This window comes from Mesocricetus auratus, unplaced genomic scaffold (genome assembly GCF_017639785.1).
Source record: "Mesocricetus auratus isolate SY011 unplaced genomic scaffold, BCM_Maur_2.0 Super-Scaffold_100013, whole genome shotgun sequence".
Classification (NCBI taxonomy): domain Eukaryota; kingdom Metazoa; phylum Chordata; class Mammalia; order Rodentia; family Cricetidae; genus Mesocricetus; species Mesocricetus auratus.
Window position 1 is genome coordinate 25,811,527 of NW_024429196.1, and position 13,749 is coordinate 25,825,275.

General features: G+C 38.0%; 1 long non-coding RNA gene across 1 annotated transcript in view; it reads left to right on the forward strand.

Moving 5' to 3' along the window:
* Positions 1-3,766: 3,766 nt before the first annotated feature.
* The window catches only part of LOC121143520, a 49,914-nt gene continuing 39,931 nt past the window's right edge, over positions 3,767-13,749 (forward strand). The window contains exon 1 of the long non-coding RNA XR_005880749.1: positions 3,767-3,887. This is a non-coding gene — a long non-coding RNA (uncharacterized LOC121143520). The remainder of the gene's footprint in view (positions 3,888-13,749) is intronic.

The window sequence follows — 13,749 nt, forward strand, 5'->3', positions numbered from 1 at the left end:
CTGCCTCTCACAAAATGTAGACACAAATCCTGATGACCAAATCCCTCCACATTCTGCCATTTTGCTTCTTTATGCTCACCCTGGAATCTTTTTTGCTCATTCTACTTTCTTGGCCTGAAATGACTTTCCCTCCATTTCATTTCTCATTTAGATTGTCTCCAAATAAACATCATCAATGACTTTTTCCCTGGATGAACACCATTGGTAGGTTTGCCTCGCATTTACAGCTAGGAAATGTAGCCGCAGTTTCCGTTGACAATTGTGTGTTGTGTATACCCATGGGATGACCATTTATTAAATTTATTATTAGAATAAAACTGGATCAACTGCTTTAAGGTTACCCAGTTACTTAGTTCTGGGATTTAGATCAAGGTCTAGAAGACTTCATACACTGAGCATCCATGATATCACTTCTAAAGCAATATGTAATGGCTTTTAAAGCCAGATGCTCATAAAATATTAAAAAGAAATGGATGTCAATAAAAATCATGATCAACTAGAAATTCTTCCCCTTTCCATATCCAGGCTCTGTTGGCTCTCTAGGATCTGGCCATTACTCGGAAGAGGAGGCTATGCCCAACGCTAAGAGGGAATATAATGAACTTGGATACTGGGAAGATGTTTGTTAAAGTACAATTAATTCAAGAAGTGGTTTATTTTGAGAATATTTTAGTTTGCAGAAAGAATTCAGTTATCTATGAGTGCATATTCAAAGCCTTAGTATCACTACCTTCTTACTACTACTCTTCATCTCCTTCCAAAGTTCATGTCCAGGTTTTCTGTTCTCTAGATTAGTGAGTTAGGCAGTGTAGGTGTGTAAACAGAAAAGTACATTTCTCACAAAGCTGAACAGAAAGAAGATTTGAAAAACACTCCAAGTCAAAACGGCAGTATCCTGTAGAACCTGGCAAATAAAAGCTGTATAGTGTCACGTGAACTACATGAAAGTACCTTTACACTGATTCTTTCTTATCTAGAATCTTCTCTGAAGTGGTGCTTTAAGTATCAGAAATAACTTGCACTGTCCCTGCAAAGGGCAGGATTAAGGCCCCATTATTAGGAGGAAATAGAGGCTTAGGCAGTGGCAGCAAATTATATGAGGCTTTGGACAAGTGGCAGTGAAAATTACCTTGTCTGGTTTATAGTGTCTGTGGGGCATGAAAATAATTGTGAATAGTACAAGGTGCCCAATACAATGACAAAGTCTTTCTAGGAAACTAATTTAACACTCAAGTTACATCATATTCTTACAGAATCTTTTAAGACAAAATCCATTACAATCTAAATTCAACCTCCAAAAAAAATCCAGCATTAAGAGTATTGCTGTGAGGTTAGTCTGAAATATCAGGGTGTTCTGAGTATGTTTTGTTAGTATTTATGCATTTTTACATTTGACTCTGAGTTCCACACATTAATACAAATTTTACTCTTCTGGGCTTTAATGTGTTTTTACTCTGTATTTTTTATCTTCCACCACTTCACTTGAAAAATAATCCAGGCTAATCAGGAACATGTCCGAGAAAATTAGATAATGTTGCAATTAATTTTCAACCATAAAGTCAGTAATGTACATTTTCACGCAGGTTGCAGTAATTCACAATACATTTAAATTTTCTATTGAATCTTATTTTTTTACAATTTGAAATTTATTTGCATGTATGTGTGTGTGTGTTTGTGTGTCTGAGCACAAATGTGCACACTTGTGCATGCTTGCAAGACACACATGTGGAGGTCAGAGGACAAATTGAGAGAGCTGGCTTCTCCTACCATGTGAGACCTGAAGACAGAACTTTGGTCCTCAGACTTTGCAGTATGTCCCTTTACCCATGAACCATCTCTCTAACCCTTTGTTTACTCTCTTTTAAAAGTGCTAATTATTGAGATATGTGTAATGAAAGATAGTATTCACATTAATCTGCATGCCAGTAAATGCATATTATTTATTCATTGTATTTTCCAAAATATTATATTTTATTTCTAATTTTCCCATCACAAATTAGAGGATTGATTCCATATTCCAATGTTAAATAATCCTGGTCAAGATACAGGTATCTAGTTAGTCACTGATTGACTAGTTAACAGAATGACTTCCCAACCACCACCATTCCTTTATTCATTAAGTGGCAGAGTTCATCGAACCTCTTTATGTGAAGCTAATTTCTCTCTTTAATTTTTTATAATCTTAAATATTGATTATTATTATTTTCTTTTGCCACTAGAAAAATAATATGCTATTACAGTGATGATAGATAAGAATCTGTTAAATTCCACAATTCATTTTTAAGTAATTAATTTTTGTGTGAGTACAGAACAGTGGACTTTAAAACTGCCACTTAAAAAGCTGTCAAGAAGCCAGACATGATATGTTATGCGTGAAATGATGACACTCTGGAAGGGTGAGGCAGGGGACTGACAGCCGTGAGCCAACAGTATGTGAATTCCAGGCCAGCATAGTGAAAGAAGGTGATTGTACTGAAGAAACAACAAATAAGAATTCTATCAAGAGCAAACAATATAGAATATACATGATAACATTATTTTATTAGTTAGGATTTAGAACTCAGTATCTATAGTTAACACTATCTTTTTTTATTTGCTTTGAAAGCAAGTTTAAAAAAATTCAGAAGAGAGTACTCCAATCATATCTGACTGAGGCCTGAATTTCATTCCCAAGAACAACATAGTGGTTTTGATTCCTGAAAGCTGTCTTCTGATCCCACATTATACAGTGACAAAATACAGATAACACAAACATAAAAATAAATAAATAAATGTGATGAGAGAATATGAAGAAAAACACTAAATTTGGACATATTCCTAAAGAATTTCTTGAGGCAAAGAACAAAAGCAATTTCCTGAAAAACAAACAGAACAAAACAGAAAAACAGAAACTGAAAAATTTGCAACCTGATGATGAAATTGATAAAAGATAAGGAAATATATTTACATGTTTACATAATTAACGAAATTAACAGAAAAATATAATGTGAAAAGACACAACTGTAATAAAGAGCCTTTCAGATTGACGAATTTGCTCAGAATATATTGTGGCTTATTCTTTATGCCCCCTGCCCTTACTGATGACCTTCTTGGCCCTACTTACTCCTGCATCCTCATCTCTGGGTTCATGGGCAACCTCCTTAAGTTTGCAATTCACTCCTGTGGTGTCTTCCCCTTTACAACATTTGCAGCTTGACAACAAAAGAAATTAATGTTTGTAGGAAGAAGCCTGTATGCCGCCATTAACCATGTGACTTACTAGAGATGCATACAGATGAGATAATAAAAGAGCCGTTTACCACACCACTAACTACACCCACTTTAGGCATGACTAAAGACATATACAGACAGACGTAAAGACGTATACGTACGTAGGTTGTGAACTACGTCACTAGCTAGGCCCACTTTTGGGCATGGCTAGGGGGCGTTACGGGGAAAGGCATAAAAGACAGCACACAGGAAGTCTTGCTCTCTTTTCCCGGAGTTCAGCTTCCGGTTCGGCAGCAGAAAACTACTTAGCTCATCTGGGTTACTTGTTTGGTATCTTGTGAGTAATTTCTACAATAAATACTTTGTTTTACTTTCAGTAACTGTGCTGTTTATTGTTACAGAATCAAATGTTTTATTTGTTATCTTTCATTTTTTGTTGTTTTTTTTTTTTGAGACAGAATTTCTTTGTATATCCTTGGCTGTACTGGAACACACTCTATAGACCTCGAACTCATAGAGATCTACCTGACACTGCTTCCCAAGTGCTGGGACTAAAGGCATGCATTACCACCACGCACCTTATTGTTTTTTGTTGTTGTTGCTGCTGCTGTTGTTGTTGTTGCTTTTAAAGAAGCTCACAATGTCTCCAGGAAAAACTGGTGGATTACAGTAAAGAGGTACAGGCAACTTAAAAGGAATTTTACAGTCACTGGTTTTCTGCAATTTTTCACTGTGTGTTCTGAGTACCTTGTCCTTGCCACTTCTTTATCTCCATAATGACTATATAGTCTCTGGGACTATTCTATGAATCTTTTTCTTGTAAATCAACTTCTGATGCAAAAGCCTTTGAATTATAAAGATATATTAGAACAAATTTCAAAAGGGGGCATATGCAGCATACCAGAGCCAAGAAGCTGATTAGAATGATCTGGAATCTTTTACAACACTGAATATAATTTAAGACACCATGTTGTTACTTGGGGGGAAGCCTTATTTGTAACAGCAGTACCATGCTGCATAACAGATGCCAGTGCAAAGAGAAACTACGATGAAATTAATTTGACCTTTTTCAAGCCTGCAGAACATAAATCAGATATATTTAATAAAGATTGAGCTTGCAAGAAATAGCTTTGACTTCAGATGCGTAAATGTTTCAATGAAGGCAATAAAGGCAACATTTTGTGCAGTTTTGAATAGAGCTTAAATTAATCTGGAGTGATGGAATGTGTGGTTTTGATATGTGCAACTGTTCCTCCTTCAATGTATGTGGCATATTAAGTAACATGGTCATTCCTCAGCATCTTTTGAGGTCATTAGACACAGAACAGCTATCAGTCTGCTTTGTATGGTACAGAATTAATTTCTGGTAGAAAAAGTTGGATAGAAGCATGTAGGTTTATTTTATCATTTACTTAGGGATTTTTTTAAAAAGTAAATTCCCCTTCAAGTCTATGATATAATTTTTATAAAGTTCTCTTGCACTTTTGAAATCTTTACATATGAAAAATGATAGAACAATCCTTCCTCAAAATAAAAGCAAGATGATTGAAGCTTTTCTGGCTTGAAAAAAGGGCAAAAGCTTATTCTGAAGAAAGAGATTTTAAAGATTAAAGTCAGGTTTGGCTAGAAGCCTGCTTCATTTTAATGAAAGAAAGGACAGGGGCCAGACTCATTACTATGAAATATCAAGCAGCCCCTGAGCAATAAACAAAAAGGGATGATGCCGCACATGTTCTTGTTCGTGTATTCAGGGCCACTAAGACCAGGACAGAGAGGGACCAAGTTCAATCATCCATTCTGCCATTCACCCCTTCTTTCGATTATAAGTCCCTACTATGTAACAGATTCTGACAAAATGAAATGGCTTCAGGAGCTGATGCTTCCTGCAAAATGCTCTCATCCCTTACAGGGATTTTATTTTATAAATTTGTGGTGCACATTTATTCCTAATGAATAAATGTTAACATTATGAAATGCTAAAGATGCTAAAGATCAGAATTCTGCCTTGGGAGTACCCGCATTGGATTTTTAGAGGAACTGAACTATCTTTAAATACATGTAAGAATTCCAAAGGGTGGGCAGGGAGAATTCACTTTCCAAGCAAAGCAAAAATCATGAACAAAACGCAGTGTGGAGTGGGCGTCAAGTCTTTTGGGAAATACAGTCCTAAACCTAATAAGGCAGACTTTTAAAAATGAATTAAAGTCCAAGGAATAGCTCAGTAGGTAAAAAGTGCTTGCTTGGCAAGCAAGACAATGTCCTGTATCCCCAGAAACCAGAAAGCAGAACTGTGAATCTGAAATCCCTTTACTACTTCTGTGATATGGAAGGCAGAAACAGAAGAATCAGCCTGTAGATCCCAACCCAGCTAGCCTGCAGTATTCAGTGTAGCAACAGACTAACAAAATAGTCTCTGCCTCAAAAAGAAATTTGAAAGTTGGAAAAGAGAACAGATTCTCAAAAAAATGGTCTTGGAACTTCTGCATGCATGTTGTAATGTGCATGTGCACATGTACATATGAACACACACAAAGATGCACAAAGTAAACAAATACAAGTATTAGTAAATGAATTAAAGCCAAGGAGGAACATTGTTGGGGAAGTCTTATGTCAATAAAGCACTGTTGAGCTGATAGGAATCTAGATAGGTGGGACTAGGAGTCCAGGAGAACTCTGGGAAGGAGAAACACAGAGAATCGAAATGTAACGCCATGGGGTAGGAAGCCCAGAAACTTCTCTGGTGAGAGACATACTTTGATTAACAATTATGAGGTAATTACTTAAGTCAGAGATAGCCAGTAAGAAACAAGCAAGGCCAACAGCTTCATAATTAATATATCTTCCTGTGTGTTTTTTGGGACTAATGCCGCTCTAGAACCAGGCTGGCGGGAAGTCTTCCCACAAGGAAAAAGTTTCTCTTTACAGAACATAGTTGTGTTTGTTTCATACAAAGGTCAGCTTGATTAAACTATCTTAAGATGACAGGGATTAGACCAATGCAGAGTCAGAGTGGCAGTTGGTAAAGCCAAGAAGTTCTTAGTCTGGATTAAAACAGTAACTATAGAAGCCAAGAGGAGAAATTCATGGATGTGATATTTGCAACTGTGGTTCAAATGATCCATTTCTAATTAGATATGTGGGAAATAAAGACAGAGTTAGTACCATTGTACCTTTTGTGTTAAATTCTTGGACTTGAATAGCCAAAAGAAAGGTGGTAAGAAGTGCAGAAAGATTAAAAAGTCAGGGCCAGAGTGGAAAATACTTATTCCAAGTCTAAACAGTGTCAAAATGCATCAGTAGGGTAAATGTATTGAAGTAACAGGCTGAATGAAGTACCTAAAGTGGATATAGTACAGAAAAAGAACAAGTCCCTAAAAATCGGGAATGGAAGTTTTGTGGGCCCAGTCTTTGATCCACTTGGACTTGAATTTCATGCAGGGAGATAGATATGGATCAATTTGCATTCTTCTACATGCCATTATCTGATTATAGCATCCTTAGCTATCAGGGAAATGCAAATCAAAAGGACACCAAGAGAAGATCTTTCACCTGACAAAATGGCAAAGATCTAAAACCCTAATGACAGTCTATGTTGGAGAGGATGAGGATTAAGGGGAACACTGCTCCACTGCTGGTGGGAGTGCAAACTTGTGCAGCCATGTTGAAAACCAGTATAGATGTTTCTCATAAAATTGGAAATCAATCTACCTCAAGACCAAGTAATACCTCTCTTGGACATATTCCCAAAGGATGCTCAACCATACCACAATACTGCTCACCTAAGTTCAAAACCTGACAAAAACCCTACATGTCCTTCAACCGAAGAATGCATAAAGAAAATGTGGTATATCTACACAATGAAGTATTACTCAGCAGAAAAAAGATGACACTTTTAAATTTGCAGGCAATTGAATGGAACTAGAAAAAAATTATCCTGAGTGAGATAACCAGGATTCAGAAAGACAGATACAGTATGAACTCACTCATAAGTGGATATTAGATGTAAAGCAAAGGATAACCAGGATGTAACCCTCAGCCCCAGAGAAGCTAGGTAACAAGGAAAACCCTAAGAGGAACATGTGGATATCCCTGGGAAGAGGAAATAAATGAGATGTCCTGGGTAAACTGGGAATGAAGGGTGTAGAGTGGCGGATATGGGGGATGGAAACATGAGGGATCAGTATGGTCAGTTTGAGGGGGTGGAGAGAGGGAGAGAGTAATGAAAGACGTATATTGTTAAAGGGGGTCATTATGGGGTTAGGGAGAAATTGATGACAGGAAACCTCCCAGGAACCCACAGGATGTCCTTAGATAAGACTCCTGGCAATAATGGAGAGGGTGTCTGAACTGGCCATTCCCTGTAATCAGATCGGTGACTACTCTAACTGTCATCATAGAGCCTTCATCCAGTACCCAATGCGAGTAGATGTATAGGTTCATAGCCAAGCACTGTACTGAGCTCCAGTTGAAGAGGGAGTAGAGGGATTTTATGAGATATGGCAGGTATGATTATGATGGGGAAACTCACAGAGACAGCTGACCTGAGCTTGTGAGAACTCATGAAAACCATATAGACAGCTAGGGAGCAGGCATGGGACTGACCTGAGCCCTTTGTACCTGCGTGACATTTGTATAGATTGGTCTTTTATAGGTCCCCAAGTGGTGGGATCAGAACCTGTCCCTGATGCATGATCAGGTTTCTTGGAACCTATTTCCTATGGAGGGATGCCTTGTTCAGCCTTTGTGCAGGAGGGAGAAGTTTGGTCGTCCCTCAACTTGATATGCTTTGCTTTGCTGATTCTCATGGGAGGCTTATCCCATTTGAATGGAGACAGAGAATAAGTGGATGCAGGAGGGGTACAAAGGAGGTAGAGGGAGAGAATGAGAGAAAAGGAGGGGAAACTGTCGTTGATATGTAACATAAATAAAAGTGATAAATAATAAAAAATAAATTAAAAATGATGGATAATATCTCAAGAATACACCCAAAATTGTCCTTAAACCTTCACAATGTATGCACCTATTACACATGAACACACACACACACACACATATGTATACACAGACACAAAATATCACAAACAGTTCTCTATGCAGTTTATAATCTACATATCCATGTTTTGTGTGTTTCTGAGGTCTAAATCTAAAGCTTTTCTCACATCTTTCCTGGACTCTACCCCTGAGTAGCCCAGAGAAGCACCTATTTTCAATTTCTCAGTAGTCTTCTTGAGTAGAAAATTGAAGCTATGTACCTGTATGCATGGAAACAACTGCTGAATCTGATACATATTTCTGTATATGTGTGTGTCTATGTTAGTTAGTATATACCTCATATATGTAGGTATCCAGAAGGCCAATCTTGGTCATTGGATGCTCAGACTTGCAGTTGCAAACAGCTGACATGGATTCTGAGGAGTGAATTTGGGTCCTCTAGAAGAGCAAGAAGTGTTTTTAACCATTGAAACACCCCTCCAGCCTATATTTTTGGTTTTCAAATGTTTTAATCCTCCAATCCCTTTGTGAGATAGGCTTTTACAATTAATCTTACTTTTTGCATATATTTGACATTTCATTTTACAAAGACCTACCTGGAAATGCCTGGGTATCCCATTTGAACTACTTCAGAAATAAGCAAAACAGAAGCTAATTTTATTTAATATTTTTTATAAACAAGTATCTCAAAGAGCTTGTTCTATTACACAGGTGCTGAAATCATAGAGAAGCTAAAATATTTATATCAAAAGCAATGTGATCAATTTCAAACACTGTGTGTCCAAAATGCCATATTATTATATAGAATGGTTGATATTGATGTCACATACTACATTACTTTTTAAAGTGAAGTATGATGTATTTGTTCTATTTTTTTCCCAGTTCCCTCTCCCTCCCCTCTTCCCGCACTCCCCTTCCCCCCCCATCCCTCCCACCCTATTGCCAAATCCTTCCACATAGGGGATATCTAGAGTCTGTCATTTTACTCTTGGTAGGGTCAAGGCACTCCCCTAAGAGTCCAGGCTGAGAGAGCATCTCTCTTTGTGCTATAGGCACATAAAGAGAGTTTGTATACCAGGGATAGACACTGGTCCACAGCTTCTAAATTTTTTCATTTTCTCCTCAATATCTTCATCATTTTTAAAGGATCATGCTTTGAACAAGCAGCAGATGTTAATACAGAAATATAGAACATCTCAATTTTCTCACTGCTAACTCAGCTTACTGAGCCAATTTCCCAATTCTCACATTTCTGAGTCCTTGGAGAAAATGCTAATTTAGATTGTTAAAATTGACACGGGTGAGGGTATAAAGGGTAATTAGCATAAAATCCTACACAAAGTGTTCTTAGCACCATTAATCAACACCCACCTAGGCGGACACTTTTTTTTTCCAGTCAGAGCTGATGTTTAACAGAGCTGGAAAATACCTAAAATATCCTCTTCTACTTAAGTAATAAAAGATAAAATGAAATGAAAAAATTCCGAATTTGTTCTCAAATAAGTTTGAAGGATTTTTAAGAAAAATAAAATACTAATGAGTAGCTCAAAAACAACTTTCCTATTATACTTATGACTTTAAGCATGTGACGTATTCTCTTAGAGAAAACACCTCAGATCCTTTTGTTGCCCACATCTCCTGCAAGGGTTGCTGTATTTGTATGTGATTGTTGCTTAAAAGAACACTCTGTGTGTTAGTCTTTTTGTTCCAGTTGCTTGTTGCATTGGCACCATTGTTCTTGTCACTAGCTCAGGTCACTGTGGGTTTGTTTTTAATTGTTCAGAATTAAAACCCAAATAAGTCACAGAGGTGTATTACTGCCTCACAATGCAATGTGTCCATTGAAGCCTTTTTACCTCTTGTCATTGAAGAACATGACCTAACAGTGAAGCACCCATCTTCTAGGGGAAAAAGTGACTCAAGTCACTCATAACTTTTCCTCTGTTTCTTTGTTTGCAAAACAGGAAAAAATGACAAAAATAACATTGAACAGGTGTAACAATGACAACAAAATCTCATTATAAAAAGTACACATGTGATATATAAATTTCTAAGGAGCCAGTCCACCAATTTCCCTAGGGACACTGGTGACACTCTTGTTTGGAAAGTCTAGCTTGGAAACCTGAATGAAGGGACAAGTCTGCGGATATGTTACATTCTCCTCAGAGGTCATTTATTCTGCATAAGAAACTTTTCTTTGTGTAAGACATAGGTAAGGAATAGGAAATAGATCCTGAACAAAGTCTCTAGAGATATTGTTTTTAAAAATTCCAGAACCACAGATAAGTACATGAATAAATGCTAGCAAAACATGAGCACAAAGCAGGGGCATCTAATTTGGACAAGGAAAAATGACTAAAGGAAGGATGTTTGGTTTCCCCTGGTGGGTGAAAATGTGAAGAAAATATTCATTGCACAAAAAAGAGCATGCTTGTTTTGGGGGATGAAAATATGTGACAAATTATAAAAAAAATTTAGTATAGTTGAAACAGATAAACCACAATAGATAGGGACAAAGATGGAACTGTAGGCAAGATATTGGTCATGTATGTTCATGTACTCTTGAGTAACAAACTGGATCTGAAAGACTAAAGGTGGTTAGTGGGGAAGGACACAAGTATTCTTCATTACAGAGCCCACTCCTTGCCTTTCTCTGACCATAGGGTTACAGTATAAAGGAATATAAAGCAAAAGCTCAGTGGGAAAGTTACTTCAGTGACTCCATAGAAGTTCCTACACATGGAGGATAGCAATGGTGGAGAATATAGAATAGGAAAGGAATTCAAGATAGAAGTACTTTGCATATATTGAGTGCATACAATATGTTTTCTATATTGACTTTTAAAATTATGTTTTGGGGTGAATTGTATGTGTATGATGAAAATGTGTGTAGTTGAACACAGTAAGTGCTCATGAAGGCCTGAAGAATATGCCCATTCCCATGAAGATTCAGATATAGTCAGTTGTGAGCTGTATACCATGAGTGCAAGAGTTTCTGTATGTTAATAACCACTAAGAATCTCCTCAATTCCATTCACATTGCATGAACTATATTGCGGTTTCTATAACTGAAATGTTAAAGTATAAAACCAAGAAAGTTTTCTTTTGTCTTTAAATTTAAATAAGAAACAAGGTTGCTTCACATGTCAATTCTAGCTACTTCTCCCTCTCCCTCCCCTCCTCCTATACTCTCCTACCAACTTCCCCAACTCCCCCTACAATCCCCACTCCTTTCCTCAGGGAGGATGATGCCTTCCACGTGGGGTGACCATAGTCTGTCATTTCATCCAGGGCAGGGCCTAGGCCCACCCTCAAGAATCCAGGCTGAAAAAGCATCTCTCATTGTGGGATGGGCACCCAAAGTCCATTTGTATTCCAGGGATAAATTCTGATCTACTACTACCCAAGGCCCTATAAATTGCCTAGGCCTCCTCACTGACACCGACATTCAGGGGTCTGGATCAGTCCCATGCTGGACTCCCAGCCATCAGTCTGGGATTCAAGAATTTCCCTTATTCAGGTCAGCTGATTCTGTGGGTTAAACAATCCTAGTCTTGACCCCTGGACTCATCAGTCCTCCCTCTTTGTCACTGGGTTCCAGGAGTTCAGCTCAATGTTTAGGTGTGAGTGTCTGCCTCTGCTTCCATCAGTCAATGATTGAAGGTTCTGTTTCCCAGACTCTCTGGCAGTGGGACTGTAGGCTGGCATTCCCCTGATCCATGTCTAAAATCCATATATGAGTGAGTACATACCATGTTTGTTGTTTTTTGTGACTGGGTTACCTCATTCAGAAGGTTTTCTTCTAATGCCATTGATTTGCCTGCAAATTTCAAGATTCCATGTTTTTTTCTGCTGAATAGTACTCCATTGTGTAAATGTACCACATTTTCTCTCTCCACTCTTCAGTTGTGAGTAATCTAGGATGCATCCAAGTTCTGGCTATTAGAAATAATGCTTCTGTGAATATAGTGGAATAGACGACCTTGTTGTATGAATGTACCTCTTTTGGGTATATGCCTAAGAGTGGAATTGCTGGGTCTTGTGGTAGACTGATACCATTTTCCTGAGGAATCAACACACTGATTTCCAAAGTAGTTGTAGGAGTTGGCACTCCCACCAGCAGTGGAGGACGGTTCCCCTTTCTCCACATCCCTTCTAGCATAAATTTGATTGGTGTTTTTTTATTTTAGCCATTCTGACGTGAGTAAGATGGTATCTCAGAGATATTTTGCATTTCCCTGATGGGTAGGGATATTGAACACTTTCTTAAGTGCCTCTTAGCCATTTTAGACTACTCCATTGAGAATTCTCTAGTTAGTTCTGTATCCCACTTTTAAATTCGATCCTTTGGTGTTTTGGAGACTTGCTTCTTGAGTTCTGTGTAAATTTTAAAGATCTTCCCTCTGTCAGATGTGGGATTAGTGAATATCTTTTTCCATTCTCTGGGGTGCCTTTTTGTCTTGTTGACTGTGTCCTTTGCCTTATAGAAGTTTCTCAGTTTCAGAAGGACCAATGTATTCATTGTTGACCTCAGTGTCTATACTACTTGTGTTATGTTCAGTAAGCTGTCTCCTGTACCAATTTGTTCAAAGGTACCTCCCACTTTCTCTTCTAAGAGGTTCAGTGTGGCTAGATTTATGTTGAGGTCTTTGATACATTTGAACTTAAGTTTTGTGCATGGTGACAGACATGGATCTATCCACATTCTTCTCCATGCCAGCATCCGGTTTGTTGAAGATACTTTCTTTTTTCCATTGTATATTTTTAGCTTCTTTGTCGAGGATCAGATGTTGATACATGTATTGGTTAATATTGAGGTGTTCAAATCCATTCCATTGATCTACCTGTCTATTTTTTGTGCCAATACCAAGCTGTTTTCAGGACTATAGCTCTGTAATATAGCTGGAAATCAGGGAAAATGGTGCCTCCAGATGTTGCGTTATTGAGTAGGGTTGTTTTGGCTATTCAGTAGGGTTGTTTTGGCTGTCGTGGGTCTTTTGTTTTGCAATATAAAGTTGGTTACTGTTCTTTCAAGGTCTTGAAGAATTGTGCTGGGATTTTTATGGGAATTGCATTGAATCTGTAGATTGCTTTTGGCAAGGTTGCCATTTTTACTAATTGATCCTACCTATCCAAGAGCACAGAGTATCTCTCCATTTTCTGGTATTTTCTTTAATTTCTTTCTTTAAAGACACAGAGTTCTTGCAATATAGGTCTTTCACTTGTTTGGTTACCATTACCCAAGGTATTTTATCAAATCTACTAGATCCTTGTGGGTGATTGTTTTCATGTGTTATTTGATCTGATTTGTCAGTATTTTTTTTTCAGTTTAAATTTAGATTAGAAACAAGGTTGCTTCGCAAGTCAGTTCCAGGTCACTCTCCCTTTCCCTCCCCATCTCCTGTCCCTCCCTCAACCCCCCCATTATCCCCTCATTTCCCCAGGGAGGGTGAGGCCCTCCATGGGAGTGCCCATAGTCTGTCATTTCATACAGGGCAGGACCTAGACCCTCCCCCAAGAGTTCAGGGTGAGAGTGCATCTCACATT